Source organism: Rutidosis leptorrhynchoides, chromosome 5, assembly GCF_046630445.1.
Source record: "Rutidosis leptorrhynchoides isolate AG116_Rl617_1_P2 chromosome 5, CSIRO_AGI_Rlap_v1, whole genome shotgun sequence".
NCBI lineage: Eukaryota > Viridiplantae > Streptophyta > Magnoliopsida > Asterales > Asteraceae > Rutidosis > Rutidosis leptorrhynchoides.
Window position 1 is genome coordinate 339,400,254 of NC_092337.1, and position 23,491 is coordinate 339,423,744.

Here is a 23,491-nt window from a genome sequence, read left to right on the forward strand (position 1 = left end):
TCCATTTGTCTTCTCGTACGAATGTATTAAATCGTTCAACATCCTCAAAGAAAAGCTCACCAATGCGCCAATCATGATAGCTCCAAACTGGGCCCTTCCATTTGAGCTCATGTGCGATGCAAGTGATTTTGCAATAGGAGCCGTTTTAGGTCAAAGGATAGAAAAATGATTTAAACCCATTTACTATGCTAGTAAGACTTTACAAGGAGCACAAACGAACTACACAACCACTGAAAAGGAACTCCTTGCTATAGTCTTTTCTTTTGATAAATTCCGATCATATCTTGTTCTAGCAAAAACGGTTTTCTATACCAATCATTCTGCTCTTAAGTACTTGTTTTCAAAACAAGATGCTAAACCATGCTTAATTTGTTGGATCTTGCTCCTGAAAGAGTTTCACATTGAAATCCGAGATAAAAAGGGAGCAGAAAATCTTGCCGCCGATCGTCTTTCACGCCTTGAGAACCCTGAGCTAGAAACTCTCGATGAATCAGCGATACTGGATGACTTTCCTGACGAACATCTTATGAAGATAGAGAGTGATGAAACACCATGGTTCGCACCTATCGTGAACTATTTGGCATGTGGATTTCTTGAAAAGGGTATGTCGTATCAAAAACGGAAGAAATTCTTTAGCAACATTAAATACTACTTTTAGGAAGATCCACACCTATTTAAAAATTGTCTCGATGGAGTAATACGCAGATGCATATTCGAGAATGAAGCTAGATAAATCTTACTCCATTGTCACACAGGACCTACAGGAGGGCATTATGGACCTCAACTCACTGCGAGAAAGGTCTATGAGGCTGGATTCTATTGGCCTTCGATTTTCAAAGATGCCCACAATTATTACAAATCATGTGACGCATGTCAAAGGGCCGGAGGAATAAGACAAAGTGATGAAATGCCACAAAATATCATCCAAGTTTTTGAAGTTTTCGATATTTGGGGCATTGACTTCATGGGCCCATTTCCAAAATCTCATAATCATCTCTACATCCTCGTTGCTAGCAATTATATGTCCAAATGAGCAGAAGCGCAAGCATTCCCAACAAATGATGCACGAGTTGTAGTCAATTTCTTGAAACCTCTTTTTGCACGGGTTGGAACACCGAAAGCTTTGATAAGTGATCAAGGTACACATTTTTGTAACGCTCAACTTGCGAAAGTTCTTAAAAGATATGGGGTAACTCATAAGATATCGACAGCCTACCATCCACAAACCAATGTTCAAGTTGAAAATACCAACCGAGCATTAAAACGTATTTTAGAAAAAACTGTAGGTACAAATCCAAACGATTGGTCCACCAAATTGGATGACGCTCTTTGGGCCTTTCGAACGGCCTATAAAACTGTAATTGGAACCACACCTTTTCGTCTCGTTTATGGAAAAGCATGTCATCTCCCCGTGGAGATTGAACACAAAGATTTTTGGGCTCTCAAGACATGTAATCTTGATTTGCATGAAGCTGGACGCCTACGGTTAGATCAATTGAACGAATTGGAGGAATTGAGACACGACGCTTATGAGAACTCGCTCATTTACAAGGAGAAAGTAAAAAAATGGCATGACAAACGACTTAGAATTGTGAAAGAATTCTGTGAAGGAGACCGTGTTCTCCTGTTTAATTCGCGATTTAAATTATTTCCTGGAAAATTGAAATCCAAATGGTCTGGACCATTTGTAGTAAAAAGAGTATTTCCTCATGGCGCTCTTGAATTAATAAACGCAAAAGGGGAAGAATTTAAAGTAAATGGTCATAGAGTAAAACACTACTTCGATGGTCCACGCAAGATCGATGATGAAGTAAACTTCAACTTCGACTCTCCAAACAACTAAGTTTGGGGAGAGTCGAATGTTCCAAGAAAGAGAAAGATCTCGTGTTTAAAATTCTGTTCTTGTTTAGTTTTTCACGAATGGAATCCGATTGGTCTTTCCCTAGCAGACACTAAAGAACTAGTCTTCTCCCCCCATTCTAAATTTTTATTTTTCTTTCGTGTGTTTTATTTTTGTTTCTATTTATTTTCAAACTCATAAGTCGCGCACTTTCTTTCGATCAAAACCATTCTCTTCTCATGTAAGCGCTGATTAGCAAACAAAAGAATAACACCTTACCAAGTGATATGATGTTGGAGATTAGAGAGAAAATGACTGCTGTGAGAAAAGAGAAAAGAGCAGAACATAACAAAGTAAATTTCGCACAACGAACATCTAAATCTGCTGTAAAACAAAGAGGAAAACATCTTGAAAAGTGTTACAAGTGCAGAAAGTGGTCCCACAAAGGAGAATGTCCGAAGAATCCAACACATTCTAATTTCGAGTTCGTAACTTTATGTCGAGAAGGGCCAGTCAAGTGCTTCCAAGAAAACTTACTAAACCCGAAAGGGTATGCATATGAAGCTATGGAAAATCAACTTGGTCGACTCGCTTTCGAAGCGATTCGCTCAGGTCGCTTTCAAGATGATAATTCTGCGAGATTCTGAAATTCTCATAAGTGTGCAAGTGTGCGAGTGTGCAAGTGTGTGAGTGTGTTAGTTTGTTGTGTGATTTATTTTAGTGTGCTATTGTGTGATAAACAAGTATGCCTGTTTGAAAAGACAAGTGTATTTGTAATTTAAGTTTGTTTATTTAAATACATTCAATCTTCTGCTTTCAAGCGATAAATCTTCTAATTTAAGTGTTTAGATTGGTAATCGGTAAAATTGGGTACCCATAACTGAAATTACTGCTATCAAACAAAATTTTAAATTTTAAATTAGGGAATATCGTTTATTGAGAAGATATAAAATTCTTAAGTAAAATACTTAATATAACAATTTCAAAATATTCATGAGTGAAATTAAGTTCCTGCCGAAATCGTGTAGAACAAAAATTTTGTTATTATTATTAAAAGATAATTTGATTTAAGTGGGATACAAACTTACTTCTAATTAATAACTTTAAAATGATGATTGTTATAAATTAGTCGCGAGTTAAAGATTAGGTGTTTACACCGAAATTACTTTACCCAAGGGTGGGGCGAGAATTTTGTTATCGTTATTTTATCCTTATTAATTTAAAGTATAAAAAAAATAATAAAAAAATAAATAATGCGTAAATATTTTTTTCTGTTTGATTTTACAAATCCTTTTGTACGATTTTATCAATGACTTGAAATGATGAGAATAATAATTAATCGTGGGAAAGACTAGGTAATAAAACCGAAATTACTCTACCCAAGGACGGGGCGCAAATTTTATTATTATCATTACAAGTTATTAATTTTAAGTATTGTAAAATATTATAAATAAATAAAAAATGTGTGTGTCTTTGTGTGCATGTTTGTTTGTTTTGTTTGTTGTGTGAAAATAGGTAAAACAGGGCATGTTCATAGACTGGCAGTAAGTTCAGCAAAAGTAACTAATGTTTGACGAAACATGTGAACAAGAGAAGATATTGGTAATAAAGAACAATTCAACTCCAAACAGCGCAAGTTAGGGCTTTCTAGCTTTAAGAGGTTTTAACACCCTTTCTATACTTTTTGCCCTCGTGAATTCTAATTTTTGTCTGATTTCATTGCAAATGAGGGCATTGCATGATCTCAAGTGTGGGGAGGGGTTATAATTCTCTCGGTTTATACTTGGCTTATTTTCTAAATTTTGTGAAAAATTAATTTTTTTTTAACTAAATGAATTCAAATCTTGTTTAATATGTTTATGAACAATAAAACTAGGTGTTAAAGCCGAAATTATTGTTACCTCAGAAGGACATAAATTGAGAAACAACCAATTCGTGAATTTATTTAATTAAAAACAGGGATAAAAAGATTCGAGAAAAAAGCCAAGTGTGGGGAGATTTACCAATCTATTTGTTTAAAACTGCATATCACATGTTTGTGCGAAGTTTTGCAGGTACTTTTGTTGTAATCCATAAAGAACAGTGATTGAAACCAAGACATGAGCCAATTGGAGAACTAAAAAGGCGATCTACACTATAAGGGATAGTGTTTCACCCAACTGACCCTTCATACAAAATGTTTTTAAAAGATCAAAATGTGTTCATAAAATCTTATTTTCCTTAAGAAAAACATTAATCTTTCAATACACGAGGTCTTCAGGATGAATCAATTCCATCCTAGAGGAAGTAAAGTCTTCTGAAAAAGAAACGCGCTTCTTGATTTAGGTCAAGAAGTTATCGTCCAGACCGGCTGTAGAGTCTACGAAAAACCTTGTAAAGTTTTCTCAAAAATCAGCTGGAAATCCACGGACCTCAGCATCAAATAGGGTCGCCAAGTGGTCAGACTTATCCTATCCATGAGAGGATCTGTCTTGTAAAATGGGGAGGACGCCTTACAAATCAGCTGGATAAGACTGATGAATCAGATCCCCAGAAAGGATAATCTCCTTAAAGATTAAAAATCAGCATTTAAGCCTGATATTACTCAATCCTTGAGATTGACCTTAAAGATTGAGAATTACAAACTCATGAAATTCGATGATATCTATACTCGAACTTGACCGAGAAAATGTTTTGAAAAAATATAAAACCGGTTTGTTTTCAAAGAACTTATTTTCAGTACGTTCATTACTGTTGAACGTAAAATCCTAGGAATTGACCGGAATTCATTAGGTCACCTGAACCAAATCGGATGTCAACCGTACGAACGGTGGTTGCATAGCATGGTCGAAGACAGGACCTTGTGCCAGACCAAAAACTTCTAGGGTGATCTTTACTATTTCTCCTACAAAGGATAGTAACTGCATCCGACACGATATTGACCATGATTTTATGCAATGACTTAAAAGACATCGCCTTAACAGTTTCTTGTTCATCGCTCTCCTTTGCAACCGGACGGTAGTTTGCCGTAAGGTAATATACGAAACAAGTAAACTGGATGTGTGCTTTCCAAACACAGGGTTAGCAGTGGGTACACAAAACCGAATGTTTTTAGCTTAAAATCAAAAGAGAATACGAAACCTATAACTCACAAAAATGTTTATGAAAACTTACACCAGTGATGGGTTAATCCAGAAAATGTGTCTAGTGTAAAAACTAGCATGCATTTTCAAAATACAAAACGTTTTCATCAGGTTCCTATTTCCCTAAGGATCCAAATTTTTCTATGTCACGTAGGACTTTAACTACGACCCTTAAGTTTCATTAATTTGAAACTTGATCGTTGTTTATGAATTGAATTGACGGAAAATGCTTCTAGATTGATATCTAGAGGTAGTATGAAATTTGTACCATGGCTTGAAAAAGAAATTCTCATCATGTATATAGTGTGAAATAAAAATGAGAATTGTGTGAAGTGTTATTTTTCATTATTTCGGAGTATTTCTAGTTCTGTATTGCTTGAGGGCAAGCAATGTTCAAAGTGTGGGGAGTTTGATATTGCTCAAAATGAACATATATTTAGTCGCAATATCTCTCCTAAATAATAAGTTTTCATATGTAATTGTATTATATTTCCATTGTAATTGTACAAATAAATAAAAGTGAAGACGGAGTGCGAAAATGAAGATTAATGAAGAAAACAGTAAAAAACGCTCAATGTACAAGTTATACTCCAAAAGGTACAAGTTCTTAATGCATAAATGAATAGGTACAAGTGAAGAAGTGAAGTGTACAAGGGAGTTAAGCTACAAACTAAATCATTCGTCAAAGTACAAGTCAACAAATCACAAGATCACTGATGTAAACTGATAACATGGAAATTTGCGCGCGTGCACGAAAAAAATCATAACTAAATCACCCGGACTCGAAAAAAGGTGAATCCAAAGCCCAGACGTCCGTAACTCAGAGGACTAAAACTTTGATTTAAGTTTATACCACAAAATTATCCATACCAATCGATGGATTCTGAGTCACACTTAATAAGGATTAAACAATTATATAAAAGTTAGGTATTGGTAAGTGAAGTGCTGCTTTTTATAAACAAAAGAATTGTTGCACTAGAAGGATTGTTGGGTACACCAAATGGAGTATTACAAAAGGAGACTCTGATAAATTGATCATGACTCACTCTTCACGAGACACTAAACAAATATTAAACTGAATTTGGGCGGCTACTTTCCAAATTTAATACTTAAAAGAATTAATATCAATAGGAATTTTAAGCTAAAGTTTGGTCAGTCTCATAAGTGCATACGGATTATATATATGTGATATTGAGATGGTACGAAAGGAGCTGAGAGAGGAGTCAGACAGAGGAGGGTACACAGTTACGGAGCACTTCAATTTCCAGTTTCTATTTCTATTTTCACTTCAAGTAATATTAGTTTGGGTATTGTAATATATTATTGTACGAGCGATTTCTATCAAGTTTCTACCATATCGAATTAATGGAAGCTAAGAACTTTTCTGTAAGTATTATTTATTTTTCTACCATGTTTAGTAGCTAAATAAATATTATGCTTATCTGAACTAAGTAGTCGTGATGTTTAATTAATAATCAACAGTTTGGATTAATTTAATTTATATCATAATTAATGTTTATATAAAAGAACGATTCTTGTAAAAATTGGAATATTTAGCATTAATGGATTTTGTATTTGTTTAACAGAATGAGAGTTCGTTAATTTAATACTTATATTTACAACTTGAAATATAGATTAGTAGTCATATGCGTTTGATCGGAGACAATAAACGGACTAATAATATATATGAATAATGTGCGTTGCCCGGAGACGAGAGTGAATTAATTTTAAATAAACTAGATGATACAGGGATGGGTTATATACAGTGAGGACTGGTATAGCTGTGGCAGACGTGATAACCGAGCCACAATATAGGTCATTAATTAGTAGAAATATTTAATAATAGTCACGAGGATCCGAGGCGACAAAGAGACTTGCGTCTTATAATTTTGACTATTTATTCACACTGGATAAATCCAGGTGAATCTATTAAACGTTTCTAGTATAAAGAAAATTAACCCAGGTTAGAAATAGAAAAATGTTAAACATCACGATTACGGAAGTCAGATAAGCATAATACTCTTTTATTGCATTTTTCATCTCATTTAGCTAAAGTAATTTTTATTTACCGCAGTAATTTTTATTTACTTTATTGCTATACTCTAGTTTAAATTTACTATCTTGTTACTTTAATTAAAAAGAAAATCCAAAAAGACATACTCTAATGACCCGTCCTAATCCATCCGGACGAATACATTACATTTGGTTACATCGCGAGGTACTTGACCTCTATATGATACATTTTACAAACATTGCATTCGTTTTTAAAAGACAAACTTTCATCACATCGAAAATTGATGACATGAATACCATTTCATAATATATCCAACTATAATTGACTTAATAATAATCTTGATGAACTCAACGACTCGAATGCAACGTCTTTTGAAATATGTCATGAATTACTCCAAGTAATATCTTTAAAATGAGCAAATGCACAGCGGAAGATTTCTTTCATACCTGAGAATAAACATACTTAAAAGTGTCAACCAAAAGGTTGGTGAGTTCTTAGTTTATCGTAATCAATCATTTCCATAATTTAATAGACCACAAGATTTTCATTTCCATTTCTCATAAACAAAATCTCATAGCAGACATTTCGCACGGCATAGAGATAAAAATCATTCATATGGTGATCGCTTGATAACAGAACTAACAGGATGCATATAGAATATCCCCATCATTCCGGGATTCTCATCGGACATGATAATCGAAGTACTAAAGCATTCGTAACCCGAATGGGACATGTCAAGGTCCATAGATCTATCTTTAGGATTCGCGTCAATTAGGGGCCATTTCCCTAATTCTTAGGCTACCAAGCAAAAAAGGGGCATATTCGATTTCGATAATCCAACCATAGAATGTAATTTTTGAATACTTGTATCTATTTCGTCAAACATTTATAAAAGCAATGCATGTATTCTCAGTCCCAAAAATATATATTGCAAAAGCATTTAAAAAGTGAGCAAATGAAACTCACTCTACAATATTTTGTAGTAAAAATATTCATACGACGGAAACTGAACAATGTAGGGTTGACCTCGGATTCACGAACCTATATCAAGTATGCATATTAACACATATAATAATATTCAAATAAATATATATTTTGATATTAATAATATACTTGTGATATTAAATGTAATATTTATAGTTACTTAAATATTTCTATTTTATATATTTCATTAAGTTATGATAATAATATATTATATACTTTATTAATATATTTTGCATAAATACTCAGTATTAATATTTTTTAAATAATCATAATTTTTTTAATATGATAATATTTTTAATAAATTCAAGTTATATTAAAACGTAAATGGACAAAAAATATTTTATCAGTAAAAGTAGTATACTTATTATATATACTTCTATATATCTAATGTTTGTATCTAACTTATAATATCTATCTTTTTAGTTTGAGATTATAAAAATATAGTTATATTTTATATACAAGATACATTTAAAACTAAAGTTATAGTTAGTAATAATAATAATAATGATATTAGTTGTAAAATAATAATGATAATGATAATAATATTGATATTAGTAATAATAATAATACTTATAATAATAATAATAATAATAATAATAATAATAATAATAATAATAATAATAATAATAATAATAATAATAATAATAATAATAATACTAATAATAATAAGAGTAATAATAATCATAATAATAATAATATTAATCAATTTAAGAATGGAAAAAAACTACCTCCAATATTCGGATATAAAAAAAATGCCTCAGCCGGGTCTCGAACCCGAGACCTCTCGCTCCACTAACACACACCCAAAACCATCCAAGCAACTATGCTTTTTTGATTTACCTCTCGCAGTTAACTTGTTTAAATCATTTCGTTAGCATATTGAACTAACACACCATTTTTACCTAAACTATCGTCATACTATCATATATCTTCATGATCATGATCAACCTCCTATCATCTACATCATTGTGACTTTATCATTATCATCATCATTCTTGTATTACACAATCGTCATCATCATCTCCAACTCATCATCGTGCATCATTATTTTCCTTAATCGAATCATCTCATTACATCGCACATCATCATCGTTTTAAACTAAATCATCATCATTCTTACTCGTATCCTAATCATCTATCATCTTATTCATTATACATGGATGCGTGAAGGGTTTAAGCTCAACAAAACTTGCAACAAGACCCAATATTAATGGCAGGCCCAACCCAAAAGGAAAAAAAAATAATACTCAAGCCCATTTATATCAATTGACCCAATTGATTTGATGACTTAATTCTGCAAACGAAAACAGTTGACAGGGAAACAAATGGTGGGGTTATGCATCATCATCATCTCACATCTTCTTCCATCATCATCTTCCATCGTTTATCATCTTCCTTCTTCCTATCATTTTAACATCATCGTTATTCACAGTAGTATAACTCGGATAGAAGTATAGCTCATGTGGTCTCATTCAAGGCAACAAACAGCGGCAATCATTGCTATTTGATAGGAATAGAAGACAGATTTGAAGTAGTAAAAGGAGCTGCAGCTGTAGTAACATGAAGCAAGGGTTGGTTCAAATAGAAATAACACGGTTATTGTAACGATTTAATTAGTGGTGGTCATTTGGTGTTTGGGTCGAACTACAACAAGAGTAAGGATAGAGAGAAGATGAGAGAAAGAGAAAAGGATGAGAGAAAAGTGGTGGTTAATCAAGGTAAAAGATGGTTACCAATGGTTTATGGTGTCAGATAGAAACAATTAACGAGAAATTGAAGATAGTGATGGTGTTTTACATTTTTGAGGTGGTGATGATGGTTCCATGGTGGTCTCTTCGGTGATGGTTCAAGAGGTAGTAGTCGTGGTTTAATGATGTTGGAGATATAGGTAGTGGTTCAAGGTGTCCGATGATTGTGAAGAGAAGAAAGGGTGGCTTGATTGTTCACGATGGTGGAAGGTGGTGAATGGTGATCAAAGTGTGAGTGGTGATGATACTCCGGTGAACTGCAGCAGCAAAAATGAGGCTGTAGTGGCGGTGTTGGGCGATGGTTATGGTGGTGTTCACCATAATGAAATAGAAAAAGAAGTAGGAACCGAAGGTGGTTGTATTTGATAGGGCAAGGTGGTGTTCAGGGATGTTAACTAGTGGTGGAGTCACGGTGGTGTGGCTAGTTTGGTGGTGGCCGTTGATGAAGATGGTGGTAGAAGGTGATGATTATTTGGCGATGGTGGTGGGTCTTGTGGTTTCTCAAGGTGGTTGTGTGATTCGATGGTGGGTGTAGGGTGATCATGGTGGTGGACGGTGGTTTGATGGTTGAGATGGGTGACGATGGTGGTTGCTTGACGGTCACGATGATGGTTGCCGTAGGAACACCCATGGTTGGTGATGGTTAGTGAAATTTAGTTTGTTAAATGTGTGTGTCAATATGTTCTTGCATATGTAATATATAATATTAAATATGTACATCTTATGAATCACTAGAATTAAAAAAACGTGGTTACAGCTAAGAGATGTAGACATCAGACTGCCGACACTTTCATTAGCTATATTTCGTAGTCCGTTGTTATTCAGTGGCGGATAAAAGTACTCAGAAAATTCCCAAAATTTTAAATTAACTATATTTATTTATTTTGGTCATTATGATATAAAATTCGAGCATTAACTATTAAATAAAAATTACATTAATTATTCACTCCCAACCCCAAGTAAAATATGAAAAGTTTCAAAATTCAACCAATAGTTTCTAAATACATTTTTAATAAACCTATAGTTTGTAAAACTCATTTTCGGCTATCCGTTTATTTTAAAATCACATAAGTTTCTTTTTAACTCGTTTAATATCGATCGAATTACAATTGAGCGTTATTGTCGATTACAAAATTAATTCGAATATATATATATATATATATATATATATATATATATATATATATATATATATATATATATATATACATACATACATATATATATATTTAATATACTACATTTACATATATAGATACCTTTTAAACAATAGTTATTATATATTATTTTATTTTGCATTATTAGTTCTAGCAATTACGTCATATAATATTCCAATTTATATTTCAAATTCATATATTTAAATATATATGTATCTATTTACAAATAGTGGCTTGTGAATCGTCGAGAGCAGTCGAAGGTCAATGAATTCATGAAAATATTTCAAATTTTTTTTGAGACTCAACATTACAGACTTTGCTTATCATGTTGAAACCATATAAAGATTAAGTTTAAATTTGGTCGGAAATTTACGGGTCATCACAGTACCTACCAGTTAAAGAAATTTCGTCCCGAAATTTGATTGGGATGGTCATGGCTAACAATAAGAATGATTTCCTGACGAATATGAGTTGATAAATAGAATTTTATTACTGTTGAGTAATATGGATAAGATATTTCGACTACTCGAGTGAAGCTATCACAAAGAATGAAATGATCAAATGCAAGTTCATCTTAACCGGTGACGTAGTCACGGTTGATTTCCTGAATTCAAGGGAAAATGTAGAACTATCAAGATAATACGTTCTTGATATGTTTAGAGGTTAGATAGAATGTAAGAGTCGTGTAACATGACACATGATGACGTTATGATCTGTGAATCATCATGTTCCATTAGAAACTCAGTATGACTTACTGTAATATAATCACGTTGATCAAGTGTCATTATATTATACTAACTCATGCTTCAGTTCCCAACACTACTTCAAAAACATTCATATTTTAAATTCGAAATTGTCAAAATTTAGAAACTACAAAAGTTTCCTTTCTGATGTAACACTGATATCGCGAAGAGATAAATGATTTCAGATAAGAATAGTTATAAAAATATTTTCAGAAATATCGAGGATATTTATAATGAAAGATACGATGATATCTTAGAATTTCTAATATCGATGGATGATGAAGAAATTCATTCACAATGATTTAGAGCAATTAAGAAGTAAGGTATTCGCTAAAGATTTCATCAGAAACAGAATCATCAATATTCTTTAAATACAGAGTTTGGTCCTTGTATTTGTCCTTAGTCTCCTTCATAGTTTGCTCAATCTGTTTTTCAGTATCAAAACTTTTGAGCTTTTTCAGTATGTCGCTCTTTATTATCAAACTTTTGACTGTTTAAACAGTCTTCAGCTTTCGCTGCTTCACCAGCTTTTTCAGAACTCAGTGATCTGATTCGTAAGCTAGAGCGCTTTTCAGGAATTCAGAGATTCCGAATTGAGATTCATCAGTCCAGAAGATATACGTTATATATAGATATATAACTGTTGACGTAGGAACGCTGCGAAATTTGAGAATTAATGATTAATGCTTCCTGGTATTTGGTATGGCAACTATCGTTACAAGATGTCGATGAGTACATGATAGGGTTTTTAATAAATAAGTATGGTAATTTTTCGGAGAGATTTAAGCCAAGGAGCGATGAGGTTACTATTACGTCTGTGGTCATAAAGGTGGAATATAAAAGTTTTCTCTGATAATAATAAAAGGGCAATCGTATTTATCAAGGTTATAATAAGATTGTTTCGAACGAAAAATCGGAGTTGACTTGCTGGAGCTGTGACAAAACTGACTATCTCGAACAGGAGTTGCAAGTTATTTTCGGTAATAATAACGCTAAAGGAATTAGCACAGCTATGTGCTAAATGTTTGCTCAGTTTTCGAGAGTTCTTCAAATGCATGATTATTGCTTAAATCTTTCTTCTTGTAGATGAAGTGCGGTTGGTTCATCCTCTAGATTGAGGTGTTTTCAATAATCAAGAAAGGTTTGAGCGCAGATTGTAATCGTCAAAATACAAATGAGGTTAAAGATGAAGTAACCGGCGGCAGGTTAGTACAGTTCTCCTAGTGAGAACCCGATCTCCAGAAGCTAATTGGCAAGGTTCAACTTGACCGGAGCGGATCACAACATTTTAATTCATTTTAATTGTCTAATGTTATTAGTCCATAGTTAGCGGTCCACAATTATTAGTTCAACAATTCATATATAGTTTAATATAATATTCGAATTAATTAATACGTGTCATGACCCATTGTATACATGTCTCAGACTCGATCACAACTCAAAGTATATATATTATTTAGAATCAACCTCAACCTTGTATAGCTAACTCGATCATTACCGCATATATAGTGTCTATGGTTATTCCAAATAATATATATAGATGCGTCGATATGATGTGTCAAAACATTGTATATGTGTCTCGATAAAGTGCGTAAAATAATTAACAGAAATTAAATGACGATAAATAAAATTGCGAGAATTAAAATTGCGATAAATAAATTGCGATAAATAAAATGTAATAAGGAATTAACAGTTAGCTAGGAACATTTAGCTAGGATTTTATTAGCGTGGATTCTTAACAGAATTTCTCATAGTTAATTTGTTTGTTTCTAACAAATTTTATTTTGTCAAATGTTTTCTTCATTAAGCCACTTGTTGGATTCTGATAGGTCAAAATCCAAATATGAAATTGAATGAAAATGGTTATTCCGTGGTGAACGGATTCGTATATCAGTGGATGCAAGTAGGATAGTAAATGACTGTTGAATCAGATTCGAAGAATGTACAGTGTAACTTATTAATGTGAAATCTAAACATTCCTCGGGTATTTCCTACCCGTTAAAATATTTTCACTATTAACAGTTTGTACAAAAGAATTTTCAATTACAATCTTTATGAAAATATATATACATATATATTTTCTTCAGATGTAATCATGGATTTAATGAGTTAATATGATATTAATCTCATTTGGTTTACCGTTAGAACAAGAATATATAATCTCTAAAACATTAGAGATTACATAATCGCCAGGTAGAACGAAGATAAAATAGATAGAACGATACGTAGAATGATGATTATGCTCGAGGTACAGAATGAGATATTGAAGCATGGATTGTTGATGGTACTGGTGCTGTTATTGATGGTACTGTTGATGCCGGTGATGTTACTGAAGCTGGTAAATTTTTGCACCATATTCTCCGAATTTATTACTCGAGTGCGAAGCTCGTTGACTTCTTCCATTACTCCAGGATGATTGTCGGTCGGAACGAGCAGATGAATAAGGTTTAGAATTTTAGATAAAATATAATCGTGACGAGATACTCAGGAAATGAGTGTGAAAATGGTGTTTCGAATGAGTTCGCCGGTAAGTGCATCAGGTTCTTCGCCAAGAGGTGAATTCGGTTGATGGAAAGTATCACCTTCTTCTTGTCTCCAATGACTAAGTAGGCTACGAACCCATTCTCAATTCATCCAGAATTGATGATGGTTGGTTGGTTAATCCATTCCGGTTACACTGTTTTCGGAGCTCAGGTGAATATCCATGTCGGAATAGCTGTCAGAATCCGAGAAATTTGATCTAGTTGCGAGTTTCATCTTATACGGTTAGGTAAAGGGTTTTCGATATGAAATGATTTTCGGATTCGGATGATATTTTAACTACATAGAATACTTATCTGTAGTACAGAAGATCCCATAGATTACGGAGGGAATTAAGGAAATGTATCAGACAAAGTGTATAGTAACAGATACGCTAAGATATGAATTAGCAGATACGCTAAGATATGGATTTTGTCTATACACTATTCATGCAATCAATGCAGTAAGATGTGTCTAGACTAAGAATGATAAGCATATAATTTTCTAAGGATGATAAACAGATGATTTCCGACTAGAAATGATAAGCAAAACTTTTGACATGCAGCTAAGGTCGAAGTCCAGACTCATTAATGCATCCTAACAACTACCAGTTAGACACACTAATGCAAGACCTGATTCGATAAGACCACCGCTCTGATACCAATTCTAATGACCCGTCCTAATCCATCCAGATGAATACATTACATTTGGTTACATCGCGAGGTACTTGACCTCTATATGATACATTTTACAAACATTGCATTCGTTTTTAAAAGACAAACTTTCATCACATCGAAAATTGACGGCATGCATACCATTTCATAATATATCCAACTATAATTGACTTAATAATAATCTTGATGAACTCAACGACTCGAATGCAACGTCTTTTGAAATATGTCATGAATAACTCCATGTAATATCTTTAAAATGAGCAAATGCATAGCGGAAGATTTCTTTCATACCTGAGAATAAACATGCTTAAAAGTGTCAACCAAAAGGTTGGGGAGTTCATTAGTTTATCGTAATCAATCATTTCCATAATTTAATAGACCACAAGATTTTCATTTTCATTTCTCATTTCTCATAATCTCATATCAGGCATTTCGCACGGCATAGAGATAAAAATCTTTCATATCATGAATGCTTGATAACCGAACTAACAAGATGCATATAGAATATCCCCATAATTTCGGGACTCTTATCGGACATGATAATTGAAGTACTAAAGCATTCGTAACCCGAATGGGACATGTCAAGGTCCATAGATCTATCTTTAGGATTCGCGTCAATTAGGGACCATTTCCCTAATTCTTAGGCTACCAAGCAAAAAAGGGGCATATTCGATTTCGATAATCCAACCATAGAATGTAATTTTTGAACACTTGTGTCTATTTCGTCAAACATATATAAAATCAGTGCATGTATTCTCTGTCCCAAAAATATATATTGCAAAAGCATTTAAAAAGGGAGCAAATGAAACTCACTCTACAATATTTTGTAGTAAAAATATTCATACGACGGAAACTGAACAATGTAGGGTTGACCTCTGATTCACGAACCTATATGAAGTATGCATATTATCACATATAATAATATTCAAATAAATATATATTTTGATATTAATAATATACTTGTGACATTAAATGTAATATTTATAGTTACTTAAATAATTCTATTTTATATATTTCATTAAGTTATGATAATAATATATTATATACTTTATTAATATATTTTGTATAAATACTTAGTATTAATATTTTTTTAAATACTCATAATTTTTTTAATATGATAATATTTTTACTAAATTCGAGTTATATTAAAACGTAAATGAACAAAAAATATTTTATCAGTAAAAGTAGTATACTTATTATATATACTTCTATATATCTAATGTTTGTATCTAACTTATAATATCTATCTTTTTAGTTTGAGATTATAAAAATATAGTTATATTTTATATACAAGATACATTTAAAACTAAAGTTATAGTTAGTAATAATAATAATAATAATAATAATAATAATAATAATGATATTAGTAGTAAAATAATAATGATATTATTAGTAAAATAATAATGACAATGATAATAATATTGATATTAGTAATAATAATAGTTATAATAATAATAATAATAATAATAATGATAATAATAATAATAATAATAATAATAATAATAATAATAATAATAATAATAATAATAATAATAATACTAATAATAATAAGAGTAATAATAATCATAATAATAATAATATTAATCAATTTAAAAATTGAAAAAAACTACCTCCAATATTCGGATATAAAAAAATGCCTCAGCCGGGTATCGAACTCGAGACCTCTCGCTCCACTAACACACACCCAAAACCATCCAAGCTACTATGCTTTTCTAATTTACCTCTCACAGTTAACTTGTTTAACTCATTTTGTTAGCATATTGAACTAACACACCATTTTTACCTAAACTATCGTCATACTATCATATATCTTCATGATCGTGATCAACCTCCTATCATCTACATCATCGTGACTTTATCATTATCATCATCATTATTGTATTACACATTCGTCATCATCATCTCCAACTCATCATCGTGCATCATTATTTTCCTTAATCGAACATCTCATTACATCGCACATCATCATCGTTTTAAACTAAATCATCATCATTCTTACTCGTATCCTAATCATCTATCATCTTATTCATTATACATGAATGCGTGATGGGTTTAAGCTCAACAAAACTTGCAACAAGACCTAATATTAATGGCAGACCCAACCCAAAAGAAAAAAAAAATACTCAAGCCCATTTATATTAATTGACCCAATTGATTTGATGACTTAATTCTGCAAATGAAAACAGTTGACAGGGAAACAAATGGTGGGGTTACGCATCATCATCATCTCACATCTTCTTCCATCATCATCTTCCATCGTTTACCATCTTCCTTCTTCCTATCATTTTAACATCATCGTTATTCACAGTAGTAAAACTCGGATAGAAGTATAGCTCATGTGGTCTCATTCAAGGCAACAAACAGCGACGGTCATTGCTGTTTGATAGGAATAGAAGACAGAATTGAAGTAGTAAATAGGAGCTGCAGCTGTAGTAACATGAAGCAAGGGTTGGTTCAAACAGAAGTAACACTGTTATTGTATCGATTTAATTGGTGGTGGTTATTTGGTGTTTGGGTCGAACTATAACAAGAGAAAGGATAGAGAGAAGATGAGAGAAAGAGAAAAGGATGAGAGAAAACTGGTGGTTAATCAAGGTAAAAGATGGTTACCGATGGTTTATGGTGTCGGATAGAAACAATTAACGAGAAATTGAAGATAGTGAAGGTGTTTTATGTTTTTGAGGTGGTGATGATGGTTCCATGGTGGTCTCGTCGGTGATGGTTTAAGAGGTGGTTGTCATGGTTTAATGATGTTGGAGATATAGGTAGTGTTTCAAGGTGTCCGATGATTGTGAGGAGAAGAAAGGGTGGCTTGATTGTTCACGATGGTGGAAGGTGGTGAATGGTGATCAAAGTGTGAGTGGTGATGATACTCCGGTGAACAGCAGCAGTAAAAATGGGGCTGCAGTGGCGGTGTTGGGTGATGGTTGTGGTGGCGTTCACCATAATGAAATAGAAAAAGAAGTAGGAACCGAAGGTGGTTGTATTTGATCGGGCAAGGTGGTGTTCATGGATGTTAACTAGTGGTGGAGTCACGGTGGTGTGGCTAGTTTGGTGGTGGCCGTTGATGAAAATGGTGGTAAAAGGTGATGATTATTTGGCGATGGTGGTGGGTCTTGTGGTTTCTCAAGGTGGTTGTGTGATTCGATGGTGGGTGTAGGGTGATCATGGTGGTGGATGGTGGTTTGATGGTTGAGATGGGTGACGATTGTAGTGACCCGAACTTTTCCATGTTTATATATATATTAAATGAAATTGTTATTTACATGATTAAGTGTTTCCAACATGTTAAGCAATCAAACTTGTTAAGACTTGATTAATTGAAATAGGTTACATATAGACAATTGACCACCCAAGTTGACCGGTGATTCACGAACGTTAAAACTTGTAAAAACTATACGATGACATATATATGGTTATATATATAGTTAACATGATTTTATTATAAGTATGTATCTCATTAGGTATTTTAACAATGAGTTATATACATAAAGATGAGACTATTAATTTAAGAAACTCGAAAACGATATATATAACGATTATCGTTATAACAACGTCTTACTAGGTACATATGAATCATATTAAGATATTGATACACTTGGTTAATTATGTTAAATGATAAGTAAATATATTATTAAGTGTATTAACAATGAAATACATATGTAAAAATAAGACTACTAACTTAATGATTTCGAAACGAGACATATATGTAACGATTATCGTTGTAACGACATTTAACTGTATATATATCATACTAAGATATATTATATATCATAATATCATGATAATATAACAATTTAACATCTCATTTGTTATAATAAACAATGGGTTAACAACATTCAACAAGATCGTTAACCTAAAGGTTTCAAAACAACATTTACATGTAACGACTAACGATGACTTAACGACTCAGTTAAAATGTATATACATGTAGTGTTTTAATATGTATTCATACAATTTTGAAAGACTTCAAAACACTTATCAAAATACTTCTACTTAACAAAAATGCTTACAATTACATCCTCGTTCAGTTTCATCAACAATTCTACTCGTATGCACCCGTATTCGTACTCGTACAATACATAGCTTTTAGATGTATGTACTATTGGTATATACACTCCAATGATAACCTCTTAGCAGCCCATGTGAGTCACCTAACACATGTGGGAACCATCATTTAGCAACTAGCATGAAATATCTCATAAAATTACAAAAATATGAGTAATCATTCATGACTTATTTACATGAAAACAAAATTACATATCCTTTATATCTAATCCATACACCAACGACCAAAAACACCGACAAACACTTTCATTCTTCAATTTTCTTCATCTAATTGATCTCTTTCAAGTTCTATCTTCAAGTTCTAAGTGTTCTTCATAAATTCCAAAAGTTCTAGTTTCATAAAATCAAGAATACTTCCAAGATTGCAAGTTTACTTCCAAGTTTTCTAAATCCATTCCAAGTAATCATCCAAGATCAAGAAACCTTTGTTACTTACAGTAGGTTATCTTTCTAATACAAGGTAATAATCATATTCAAACTTTAATTCAATTTCTATAACTATAACAATCTTATTTCGAGTGGAAATCTTACTTGAAATTGTTTTCGTGTCATGATTCTGCTTCAAGAACTTTCAAGCCATCCAAGGATCCTTTGAAGCTAGATCTATTTTTTTTCATTTCCAGTAGGTTTATCCAAGGAACTTAAGGTAGTAATGATGTTCATAACATCATTCGATTCATACATATAAAGCTATCTTATTCGAAGGTTTAAACTTGTAATCACAAGAACATAGTTTAGTTAATTCTAAACTTGTTCACAAATAGAAGTTAATCCTTCTAACTTGACTTTTAAAATCAACTAAACACATGTTATATATCTATATGATATGCTAACTTAATGATTTAAAACCTGAAAACACAAAAAACACCGTAAAACCGGATTTACGCCGTCGTAGTAACACCGCGGGCTGTTTTTGGTTAGTTAATTAAAAACTATGATAAACTTTGATTTAAAAGTTTTTATTCTGAGAAAATGATCTTTATTATGAACATGAAACTATATCCAAAAATTATGGTTAAACATAAAGTGGAAGTATGTTTTCTAAAATGGTCATCTAGACGTCGTTCTTTCGACTGAAATGACTACCTTTACAAAAACGACTTGTAACTTATTTTTCTGACTATAAATCCATACTTTTTATGTTTAGATTCATAAAATAGAGTTCAATATGAAACCATAGCAATTTGATTCACTCAAAACGGATTTAAAATGAAGAAGTTATGGGTAAAACAAGATTGAATAATTTTTCTCATTTTAGCTACGTGAAAATTGGTAACAAATCTATTCCAACCATAACTTAATCAACTTGTATTGTATATTATGTAATCTTGAGATACCATAGACACGTATACAATGTTTTGACCTATCATGTCGACACATCTATATATATTTCGGAACAACCATAGACACTCTATATGTGAATGTTGGAGTTAGCTATACAGGGTTGAGGTTGATTCCAAAATATATATAGTTTGAGTTGTGATTAATACTGAGATACGTATACACTGGGTCGTGGATTGATTCAAGATAATATTTATCGATTTATTTCTGTACATCTAACTGTGGACAACTAGTTGTAGGTTACTAACGAGGACAACTGACTTAATAAACTTAAAACATCAAAATATATTAAAAGTGTTGTAAATATATTTTGAACATACTTTGATATATATGTATATATTGTTATAGGTTCATGAATCAACCAGTGGCCAAGTCTTACTTCCCGACGAAGTAAAAATCTGTGAAAGTGAGTTATAGTCCCACTTTTAAAATCTAATATTTTTGAGATGAGAATACATGCAGGTTTTATAAATGATTTACAAAATAGACACAAGTACGTGAAACTACATTCTATGGTTGAATTATCGAAATCGAATATGCCCCTTTTTATTAAGTCTGGTAATCTAAGAATTAGGGAACAGACACCCTAATTGACGCGAATCCTAAAGATAGATCTATTGGGCCCAACAAGCCCCATCCAAAGTACCGGATGCTTTAGTACTTCGAAATTTATATCATATCCGAAGGGTGTCCCGGAATGATGGGGATATTTTTATATATGCATCTTGTTAATGTCGGTTACCAGGTGTTCACCATATGAATGATTTTTATCTCTATGTATGGGATGTGTATTGAAATATGAAATCTTGTGGTCTATTGTTACGATTTGATATATATAGGTTAAACCTATAACTCACCAACATTTTTGTTGACGTTTAAAGCATGTTTATTCTCAGGTGAATACTAAGAGCTTCCACTGTTGCATACTAAAATAAGGAGAAGATTTGGAGTCCAAGCTTGTATGATATTGTGTAAAAACTGCATTCAAGAAACTGATTTCGATGTAAAATATTTGTATTGTAAACCATTATGTAATGGTCGTGTGTAAACAGAATATTTTAGATTATCATTATTTGATAATCTACGTAAAGCTTTTTAAACCTTTATTTATGAAATAAAGGTTATGGTTTGTTTTAAAAATGAATGCAGTCTTTGAAAAACGTCTCATATAGAGGTCAAAACCTCGCAACGAAATCAATTAATATGGAACGTTTTTAATCAATAAGAACGGGACATTTCAGTTGGTATCCGAGCGTTGGTATTAGAGAACCAGAAAATTTTTCATTAGTGTGTCTTATCGAGTTTGTTAGGATGCATTAGTGAGTCTGGACTTCGACCGTGTTTTCTTTAAAAATGATTGCTTAACATTTTTGTTGGAAACTATATATTATTAACATGTATATATTATGTGATATATTAATCTCTTAACATGTTTGATATTGTGTGATAGATGTCTACCTCTAGCACAAATCCCATTGACTCACCTAATAATAACGAAGAGTCGAATATATATTGGACTGATTCACAAGTTCCCGAAGAAGAACCGAAAGAAGAATCAGAACCGGAAGAAGAATCAGAACCGGAAGAGGAGGAACCGGAGGAGGAAATAGAACCGTTGGGGGAAATAATAAAACAGTTAAGTAAAAGAAAATCCTCAACCAATCGACCAAGGTTAATTATGGTCAATGGTGTTTCCGCCAAGGAAGCAAAATATTGGGAGGATTACCAATTCTCCGATGAATCGGATTCCGACGAGAATTCCGATGATGTTATAGAAATTACCCCAACTGAATTTAAAAAGGCAAAAGAAAATAATAAGGGAAAGGGCATAAAAATAGAGAAATCTAATTCCAACCCCGATGAACTTTATATGTATCGTCAACCCCCGAAGCCCTTCAGTTGTAACAATGACCCGGGAACCTCTAAACCACCAGGTTTTTCTAAACCGTTGTGGAAAACGACAGATCGTATTAGGGGAACATCATATATCCCTAGAAACTTGGCAAAACGAACCAAAACCGAAGAAGAAGAAACGAGCGAGTCGGAATATGATAGTTGTATTCGTGTGGTGTAATATATGTAACATAGTGTGCTTATGCTTTATGATATATGTAAAAATTGCTTGTATTAATAAGTATTTTTTTTTATGAATCTAACTCTTGTCTATTTTACAGTATAAAAACACAAAATGGATAGACAACCCAATATTTTAAGAGACCTACCCGGAGACATGATTGATGAAATCTTGTCTAGAGTCGGTCAGAATTCTTCGGCACAACTATTTATGGTGAAATCAGTTTGTAAGACATTCGAAGAACGTTCCAAGAATGTCTTGGTTTATAAGAGACTTTTGTTTGAAAGATGGGGGATATCACATTGGGAAACCCATAAGTTACGATGTGTTTACTTTGACGCATATATTGCGGGGAACCCAAATGCTATTTTACACAACGGGTTAAGAAATTATTTTGACTCAATGTATCCGAATATAGGACTTCATGATTTAGAAAAAGCGGCTAACATGCAACATAAAGAAGCATGCTATGCTTACGGGTTAGTAATGTTCGCTTGTCACCAAAGTGAGAAAAAGAACATCGGGCTACAACTATTAAACAAAACGTTCCCACAAGTGACAGAGTCGGTAATTGGGGTAAGAAATGAGGTTTTTAGGTTATTACGAGACTGTTGGTCATTACGTAACCCTCGTCCCTTTGACGACGTTACAACACGCTGTCTTATCAACGGCCATAACGGTTATGTTCCACAAGACCAAGGATGGGAAGTAGTCCTAGTAAAACCAGAATGCATGACTTGTTTCTGGACGTATGAATTACGTGTCTTTATTGCCTTTGCTGAACGACTTGTGTACTAGCTAGAATTATCTTCACAACTATCTTGTATCAAAGTTATTGTGTGCTATATTTCATGCTTTATGTAAAATAAGCAGTATTGTAAGTTTGTAAAATATTGTATAAAAGTTTGAACGCGAAATATTATTATAATCAGTTTTTCATATAGAATTGTAGTAGTTGAATTGTATATTAGCTACTAAGTATGAACTTAACGGGTAGGTACTACCCGAATTTAAACTTATAAAACGCTAATATGAAGAAAAAGCTTTTATAAATGAGTTCATATTATGCTACGAAATACTATTAACTACTCTTAATATTCTGTATGATTAACTTGTTCCATTTGACTATTTTGAAGGAAATGGCACCGACTACTCGACACACCGTGAATATGAATGAAGAGGAATTCCGTACTTTTCTAGCTTCAAA